The sequence below is a fragment of the Octopus sinensis genome, linkage group LG25 (assembly GCF_006345805.1).
Source record: "Octopus sinensis linkage group LG25, ASM634580v1, whole genome shotgun sequence".
In the NCBI taxonomy this organism is placed as follows: domain Eukaryota; kingdom Metazoa; phylum Mollusca; class Cephalopoda; order Octopoda; family Octopodidae; genus Octopus; species Octopus sinensis.
Window position 1 is genome coordinate 22,345,481 of NC_043021.1, and position 10,000 is coordinate 22,355,480.

The following is a 10,000-nucleotide window of genomic DNA, read 5'->3' on the forward strand; positions in this document are numbered from 1 at the left end:
TCAAAGCCATGTGTTTTGACAGAAAGTGAAGAGCCTGAAGGAATGATGCTAAACATTTTGTGTGGCGCGATACAGTTTCTTCTAAAGATCATAATGCTTTCAAATATTTGTACAGTTCTAGTAATTTTGCAAAAAGGGGCAGAGTCGTTGCAATTAAAACGAGTACCGCTTTGCTGCATTTTTATGTGGATCCTGGATAGCCGAAAGTCTAGGTTGATCGCAAAGGGATTTGAACTCCGAGCGAGAAGTTGCAGGAAAAATACCACAAATCATTTGTCGACTTAGTAACGTCTTCTGAATTAAGCACAGTGCAAGCAATTTCGTGAGAAGAGGCTTAATGGATACCAGATATGGACAACCATTTTCGGGAAACTGGTTTTACTACAAAAAAAAGAAGAAAACAAATCAAGGTAAGGAGTGGCTGTGTGGTAAGTAGCTTGCTAACCAACCACATGGTTTCGGGTTCAGTCCCACTGCGTGGCATTTTGGGCAAGTGTCTTCTGCTATAGCCCCGGGCCGACCAATGCCTTGTGAGTGGATTTGGTAGACGGAAACTGAAAGAAGCCTGTCGTATATATGTATATATGTATAGGTGTTGTGTGTATGTTTGTGTGTCTGTGTTTGTCCCCCTAGCATTGCTTGACAACCGATGCTGGTGTGTTTACGTCCCCGTCACTTAGCGGTTCGGCAAAAGAGACCGATAGAATAAGTACTGGGCTTACAAAGAATAAGTCCCGGGGTCGATTAGCTCGACTAAAGGCGGTGCTCAAGCATGGCCGCAGTCAAATGACTGAAACAAGTAAAAGAGTAAAAAGAGTAAAGAGTAATTTTTTTGTTTGGTGTCCCATTCAAAATGTATGAGTGGATATATATATTGTCCATGATTGAACTATAATATCGAGCATAGTTGAAATCTCAATTGTTGTTTTATCAATACCCCAGGGATGTAAGGCAACGTTGATCTCGCCGTCATTTGATACAGAGAGCAATACTGCGTTACATTTTCTCTACGACAGAAAGTATGAGGAAGGAAAACGGCCGAGAGGAGTAAAAATGGATGGATTAGGAGAAACAGGAAAGGAAACGAACGGATAAAATAATTGTATCCAATTCAAATGCATGGAAAATTTTAGGAGGGCCACATGTACTTTAACAGTGCACTAATTTGAATATTTCTATACTTAATCATATCCATGTGTATGTATGTGTATGTATGTGTTTGCACATATACTAGCATTTACAAATCTATGTGCATACATAGATGCATGTTGTATATATATATAAATATATATATATATATATATATATATATATGTATGTATGTATATACGTGTATATACAAACATATACACACATATATATGTATCTGTATATATGTATATACGTATGTATGTGTATATACACATATATACATATATATGTATATATATATATATATATATGCATATGCATGCATGTTTAAGTTTGTATGTATGCATACATGTATGTATTTTCATACATACACTAATACACAATATCCACAGATATACGAGATAGACAAATAACCAAAATTACTTAGTCCAACAGGCTGTTATCTCTTCCTAGATATCACTATAAAAGATCATATACGCACATATATGTAATTTTGCGGGGTTTTTTTTTCTTTTCGTTTTGAAATGCAGGCAATTTTCCATAATTCTTATGGTTTTTTCGTCCATGTTTCCTTACGCACGTTGATATATAAATATCTTTGTTCCAACGTGTGTATATGTTTACGTGTATGTGTACGCATACGTGTTCTTCAATGGGTTTTGTGTGATAGAATTTACACATATACATGTGTGTGCAATTGTATTGGTCCGTGAACGTGTATGCACACCTGTGTACACCTGTGTACACCTGTGTAAACCTGTGTCCGTCTGCAACATATTAGTTTCAGTGATTATATCACAATTCCCTTGGCTTGTATCTGAATTATATTTTGCTCCCTATACAATATCTCACGTTAGAAACATCTAGTAACATATTTTTTTTTTTTTTTAGTTTTATTTCGTTTTTCGTTTTCTCTCTTTATAAAATCCCCATTTTAAATGCACGAAGCTGATTCAGACAGCCATCCTGTCTCTCTCTGGCAAATTCCTTATTTTACCAAAAGAAAAAAAAATAAGAATAGATAAATAAATGAATAAATGATTTCTTACTCTTGAGATGATATGTTTATGCAGAGTATTTGGCAAAAGTGAACAATGCCACAAAATAAAAGTTGAAAGGAACAGAGAGTAATAGCAGCAGCAGCAGTAGCAGGAGCAGCAGTAATAGCGGTAGTAGTTGTAGTAGTAGTTGTAGTAGTAGTTGTAGTAGTAGTTGTTGTTGTAGCAGCAGCAGTAATAGCATTAACACTAGTTATAGCATTAATAGTAGATTTACTAGGTGTACAACCTATGGCAGTAATATCTGTAATAATATTATTAATATCATTATTATTATTAGTAGTAGTAGTAGTAGTAGTAGTAGTAGTAGTAGTAGTAGTAGTAATAGTTGTAGTAGTAGTAGTAGTAGTAGTAGTAGTAGCAGCAGCAACAGCAGCAGCAGTAGTAGTGGTAGCAGTAGTAGCAGCAGCAGCAGTGATACTGGTAGTAATAGTAGTAGTAGTAATAGTAGTAGTAGTAGTAGTAGTAGTAGTAGTAGTAATAGTAGCAGCAGGAGCAGTAGTAGTAGTTGTGGTGGTGGTGGTGGTGGTGGTGGTGATGGTATTAGTAGTAGTGGTCGTGGTGGTGATTGTGGTGGCGGTATTATTAGTAGTAGTAGTGGTGGAAGTGGTGGGGGTGGGGGTTGTACTAGTAGTAGTATAGGAGGAGGAGGAGGAGGAAGGACAGCAGCAGCAGGGGCAGGAGCAGGAGGACGAGCAGGAGGAATATTTCCTCTCATTGGAATACCTTCAGATTTGAGGAAGCCCGCTCTGGGGTGTGCTGAACACTGAACACAAGGGAAACGAAATCAAATATGCATTCCTTTGTGAAATATTGATTTGATAATTTAGCACCAGGCTAGTTAAATTCGGGAAGGGAGTAGCTCGATTACATCGTTTCAAGTGCTCAGCTGGTCCTGTTTTTTTTTTTTTTATCGGCCCCGAAATTATAAAAAATGTTAAGTCGATCTCGGCAGAATTTGAACTCGGAACGTAAGAACGGACGCAATGAAGCTAAGCAATTTTGCCTGGTGCACTCACGGTTGTGCCAGCTCAAAGTGAGATTACCCATTTTATTTCAAAGTAAATCTGATGCACTAAAACTCGAAGAAATGCACCCACGGACACATACCCTATTGATATTTATCTACAAAATTTGTTCATAATGATTAGGTATCTGCGCAACGCCGGGTATCTTTCTTATTCTATATATGTGCATGAAATAAAAAAAGAAGATAGCAATAAAACATACACACACACATAAGTGCACACACTACACTTACACATGCAATGTATATGTGTGTGTACCAGAGGAAATATATACGTACATTATAAATGCACATTGATCATAATTAGGAGGTTGTTGTACAAGTGCGTATGTGATGGCGCATGCCTAGAAGTTGTTTTCTTTCATTCTACAAAACTTAACGAGTTCTGATCAAATTATAGAGCTTGAGATATAAATTTTACTGAAATCAATTGAAATAAAAGTATTTCTCTACGACATTCCATCAGCAAAAATTATATTCCTTAATGTTATATTACCAAATGTGTTAAATCGACGAAAAGAAGAAAAGAAGAAAAATAAATTTGGATAGAAACAGGAATATTTTCAGATCTAGTTATCTCGTGAACAACAGAAAAAAAGCTAAATGGAGAGAGAATAAAAATTGAACATGAGAAAACAAAGAAGCCTACACTTTGATTGATTGACGTGCTAGAGATAGAAAAAAAAACAGTAGGTATAAATGTTCTCAAAAATGACACACTGTCTACCAACAAGAAAAAGGTTCGATTGGATGTAAGTTACAAGCATTGGACTTCAGAATTACATGATGATCTCTGAGGCTTTATTACGAAGATTCATCATACTCTCCCTTGATTACCATCTTTCTACCTCTCTCTCATCTAGATGATCTCAATTTTTTTTTAATCCAGAGCTAATAGTATCTTCTATAAATCATTGTCTTTCTACTGCATTTATTACGTACCCTATTCCACCTTACACTCACAAAAATGGTAGAGCTTCCCTCTCTCTGTCTCTTTCTTCCTCTGAAATCACTTCATATATACTTTTTTTAATATCAATATATACTTGTGTATATATATATATAGTTAGGTTTTTTTTATTTTTCAAAACTCATTGTTATTTGTTTTGTATATTTCTTTATTTCTAACCGAATAAAAATGTACGTTCTCCTTTTCTAAGTAATTGGAAGAGACGCACAAAACTTTTACCTACTTTCATCCTTCAATAAACGCGTATATTCCCACAAACCGGTGTGTTTTATAGAAATACATACTTCCATATACATACATATTATTTCTGAAATAAATAAGCATAGATACACAAGTATATACATGCCTATATATATACATGAATGTATGTATGTATATGTATATATATATCTATATATATATATATATATATATATATATATTATATATATGTATATATGAGTGGTGTGTGTGTGTGTGTATATATATATATATATATATATGTATATATACATACATATACATATATACATATACTACATATACACACACACGTATATATACATATGCGAGTGTGTATACGTGCACCCGTGTGCGTGTACCCCCGTGTGTGTGTTGTGTGTGTATAGGTATGTATGCATGTATGTATAATATATCAGTATGAGTTTTGAACAAGCATATAGAGATTTATGTATGTTTGCGTAAAAATGAGTAATCAGAACATGAGTCAAAGAGTTACATTATCAGTTTATGGATATTTGCGTGTATATTTGCACATATATTTGTGCATGTGTGCAAGGAAGTTTCAAGCGTTTTCACCCACAAATCTAACGAGGTCTGATAAAATTATAGAGTTCTTGATATAAATTTTACAGAAATCAATTGAAATAAAAGTATTTTTCCAAGATAGACTCCTCCTGCTAAAAGTAATAATTTTTTTTTTTTTTAAATCTTATATTAACAAACACGTTTACTCAAAAGAAGATGTCTGCCGCAGAAAAAAAAATGTAATATTTTAAATTGGAAAGAAAAAATTGAGATCATTTTATTATCGGTAACCTAAGGAATGTAAACTAGGTCGATAAATATGCTAGGAAACAAGCAAATTTTTTATCTAAATGGTAACACTGAATAAAAATGATCTTATCATTATTTTCAAACGACGCTTTTTTTATGGCTGTCTCGGTTTTCAACGTATCTGTAACCACATAGTAGTTTGGCTTCATGCTATTATCATAACACTCTAACCTATGTGGTTAATGAAATAATTATGATTATAATTATCTTTATGATTATTTTTTGCTGTAGATTCGAAGTATTATTATTATTGTTGTCCTAGTTATTGTTATGAATCTTATTACTGATTTCTTTCTACGGACACACGCGAACACTCATATAGATATAGAAAAAAATAAGCAGTTGTATAAATACATACAAGTATAAATACATACAAGTATATATATATATATATATTATATATATATATATATACATATATATGCGTGTGTGTGTGTGTGCACAAAATGAGAGGAGGAGACGCATAGAGATAATATACAAGGGGTTTTTGTCAATTTACGTAATATAATATCTATTATGAGTGCACTGATTTGCTTTACTGCTAAAACTCCGGGTTGAATTGCAACTGAGAGACATGGTACTGAGAATGGCTATGAAAAGTGACTAGAAGTGGCTTCTCCTTGAGCGAGTGGATATAAATCCAAATAGTAAATGAAATCGCAAAATATTTGTTATCAGTCGAAAGACATTTCATTTAATTAAAGGACATAAGCAGAGTGCAGCGTTGTTAGGTGTAATTATGTATACCTCTGTGTAGATTAATGCTTATCTAGACATGGTTGAACAGTACAAGATCATTGGATAGGTCATAAAGACAAAAAAATACCTGGATGACAAATAGATGCTTGCCAGAGCACTCTTCCTCTGTGTCTCTCACTCTCACTCACTCTGTATCTCTCTCTCTCTCTCTCTCTACATATATATATATATATATATATATATATGCATGGGCGACTGGTATGCATGGGCGACTGCTGGTCTTCCATAAACAACCTTGCCCGGACTTGTGGCCTTGAAGGGTAACTTTCTAGGTGCAATCCCATGGTCATTCATGACCGAAGGGGGTCTTTACCCCTTTTATATATATATATATATGTGTGTATATATATATATATATATATATATATATATATTATATATATATATATATATATATCTGTAAATGTATATCTGATTGATGATCATCTGATGTTTTTAATTAAGCATTCATACATCGAGTATAATGTCATACCTGGTAACGTCTCTCGTCATACTTTGGTGGAACACGAGGGAATTATATTTACAGCTATTCTTATCGTTAAGACGTTTCATATTAAGCCTGTACTTATTGAATTAGCTTTATTATTTTAGTAAGATTTAGATTTCGACGTGAATATTTTAAGATATTAATTCATAAGCAGCTTGCTTACGGTGTTGTACTCGTTATTGCAATCCGTGGAGGCGCAATGGCCCAGTGGTTAGGGCAGCGGACTCGCGGTCATAGGATCGCGGTTTCGATTCCCACACCGGGCGTTGTGAGTGTTTATTGAGCGAAAACACCTAAAGCTCCACGAGGCTCCGGCAGGGGATAGTGGTGATCCCTGCTGTACTCTTTCACCACAACTTTCTCTCACTCTTACTTCCTGTTTCTGTTGTACCTGTATTTCAAAGGGCCGGCCTTGTCACTCTCTGTGTCACGCTGAATATCCTCGAGAACTACGTTAAGGGTACACGTGTCTGTGGAGTGCTCAGCCACTTACACGTTAATTTCACGAGCAGGCTGTTCCGTTGATTCGGATCAACCGGAACCCTCGTCGTCGTAACCGACGGAGTGCTTCCACCATTGCAATCCGATCGTTGTTCTCTTTCGTATAACGTTGCTCCCGTCAATGCAACTCTTGATACGCAGCCTTGCGATGGACTAGCGACCTGTCCAGGTGTGATGCGGTTATCTCCGTCACTTTTACGTCATGGAAACCGGGTGACCACCCTATGAACTGTAGCTAGCACTCGAGACATTAACGTCCCGGTTTTGAGGGTAATATCAATGATGTTGATCATGATGATGACAATGACAATGATGATGATGATGACGGTGATGATGACGACGATGATGACGATGATGACGATGATGATGATGATGACGACGACGACGATGATGATGATAATGATGATGATGATGATGATGACGATGACGATGACGACGATAATGATGATGATGATGATGATGATGATGATGATGAATACGATGACGACGATAATGATGATGATGATGATGATGATGATGATGATGATGATGATCATGATCATGATGATGATGATGACGATGATGACGATGACGACGACGACGATGATGATGATAATGATGATGATGATGATGATGATGACGACGACGACGATGATGATATGATGATGATGGTGATGATGATGATGATGAGACGACGATGATGATGATGATCATCATCATCATCATGATCATGATGACGATGACGATGATGATGATGATGATGATGACGATGATGACGATGATGATGTTGATGATGACGATGATGACGGTGATGATGACGACGACGACGACGATGATGATGATGATGATGATGATGATGACGACGACGACGATGATGATGATAATGATGATGATGATGATGATGATGATGATGATGATGACGATGACGACGATAATGATGATGATGATAATGATCATGATGATCATGATGATGATCATGATCATGATCATGACGGTGACGGCGTTTGAGGAAACGGTGGTGGTGGTGGTGGTGGTGATGATTACTATTGAGCAGTCGATCAATATAGTTGACACCTGAGCGTGTGGTTGCCAGCTACTTGAATAATTGTGATATTATTTTGCAAATACCTTATCATAGATTTCATCGCTTCTGACACATGCAAAATATACCTATATACAAGGTGGCTGTGGTTTAAATGCTTTTCATCAGAGCGATGTGTGATATGAGGTCCCGGAGCTGAATCCTAAAATCATATGAATTATCAAAATGTGGCACGTGATCAATTCATAGTACAATAACAAGACGATGCAGCTTTATTATAATGACACAGACAGCAAATTATGTGTATTTTGCTTTCTATAAAATAAAACGCATGAGTAACACTGAGAAATCCGAAGTGACTATTAGGTATCGATGATGTATAACAAAGAAAATACACTTAGATACTAAGTTCAATGATTATACGTAAAAAATATTAAAATCTTATAACAGATAAGCTTTTGTATTTGGGAAAAAATAGACTCATTGTAAAATTATTTTAAGTTAATAGATTTCCAAATCAATAAAAACATACTAAATTGTCTGAAATATAACAATATATGTCACAGAAATTAATATTTGTTGTTATGAAATATATTTAAAAAGATAAATTTATAATTGTACACAGATTTCAACGATTCTTTCTATATCCGAATAAAAAAAAATTAAATGCGTATATATAAGTACCAGTTGAGCACAGGGGTCGATTTATTTGACTCCCCAATTTTTCAAACTTTCAGACCCTGTGCTTATATTAGAAAGATTACAAGGCAGAATCGTTAGCCCGCCAAAAACTAAGCTTGGCGGCATTTCATCCGACTTTACGTTCTGATTTCCTATGCCGCCAAGGTCAACTTTGCATCACATCCATTTGGGGTGGGTAAAATAGCTTCCAGTTGATTACTAGAGTTGATGTAGCCGACATAGGCCGCAACCCGAAATTGCCGGCCCTGTGCCAACAATTGAAACTACATTACGGGGAATGTTTTATTAAAGTCTTTTGAGAATTATCTGCTAAACTTTTCTCACTTCACATCGAAATTCTTGTTACAAGAAATTAATTGAGAAAACGGGAAGAAAAACGGGGGCACTTATTGCTAAATGTGGAAATGCACAACGGATTAAATACGTGTTGGTGCAGGGAATAAAATGATAGGAAAACGCGTTTGTTTGCCATCAAAACACATGATTTTTGTACTTCGTTTACCTTGTAATCTATTCTTTATTTACGCTCTACCTCAGCAAATAAAGAAAGATGGATGAAGAAACAAAGAGAAAGAGAGGGGGAGGGAGGGAACGGAAAGCCATTTGGAAAGAGAGATAGCCGAGAAAACACAGAACATAAGACCCGTGAGAAATTTCAATAAATTGGAATAGGGAGAGGTTAGAAATAAGAGTGATGAGGTGGAGAAGAAAGGCAGACAGAAGAGACCCTGAAAGAGGAAGAAATAGTCTGAGAGCAGAGGAGGCATGTGGAGAGCATAGTCTCAGCATTCTAATTTCTATTTGTCTTACTGGTATTATTTAATCCTCTAAGGCGACGAACAGACCGAATTTGAAATCAGTATTAAATTCTTGTTACTCTGCACCAAGAAAATTTTGCTTGAGAGTTGAAATAAAGCAAAATATAGTAAAAACCGGAGTAATATGATGAGATATTGCCGTGTCACCTACTGTTGTGAACTAATGAAATATGAAGAACACAATCAGTAAAATTTATTAAAATATAATCATGTAGAATACTATCATGTTAATATATTCACTAAAAGCTGAGATTGTTCAGAACATCTGAATATGACTGTTTCGTAATTATAACAGCAGCATAGTAGAACGTTAGGAATCTAGCGGTGTTGTGTATCAGCAGAAATAAAAAAAAAATATTTCAATATTTCAAACGTTGGAATAAAGAAAATTTTATGTCTCAGAGCATCAGATGTTTTCCACGGTTTGAAATATTAATTATAAAACATATTCCTAAAAGAAAATTTAACAT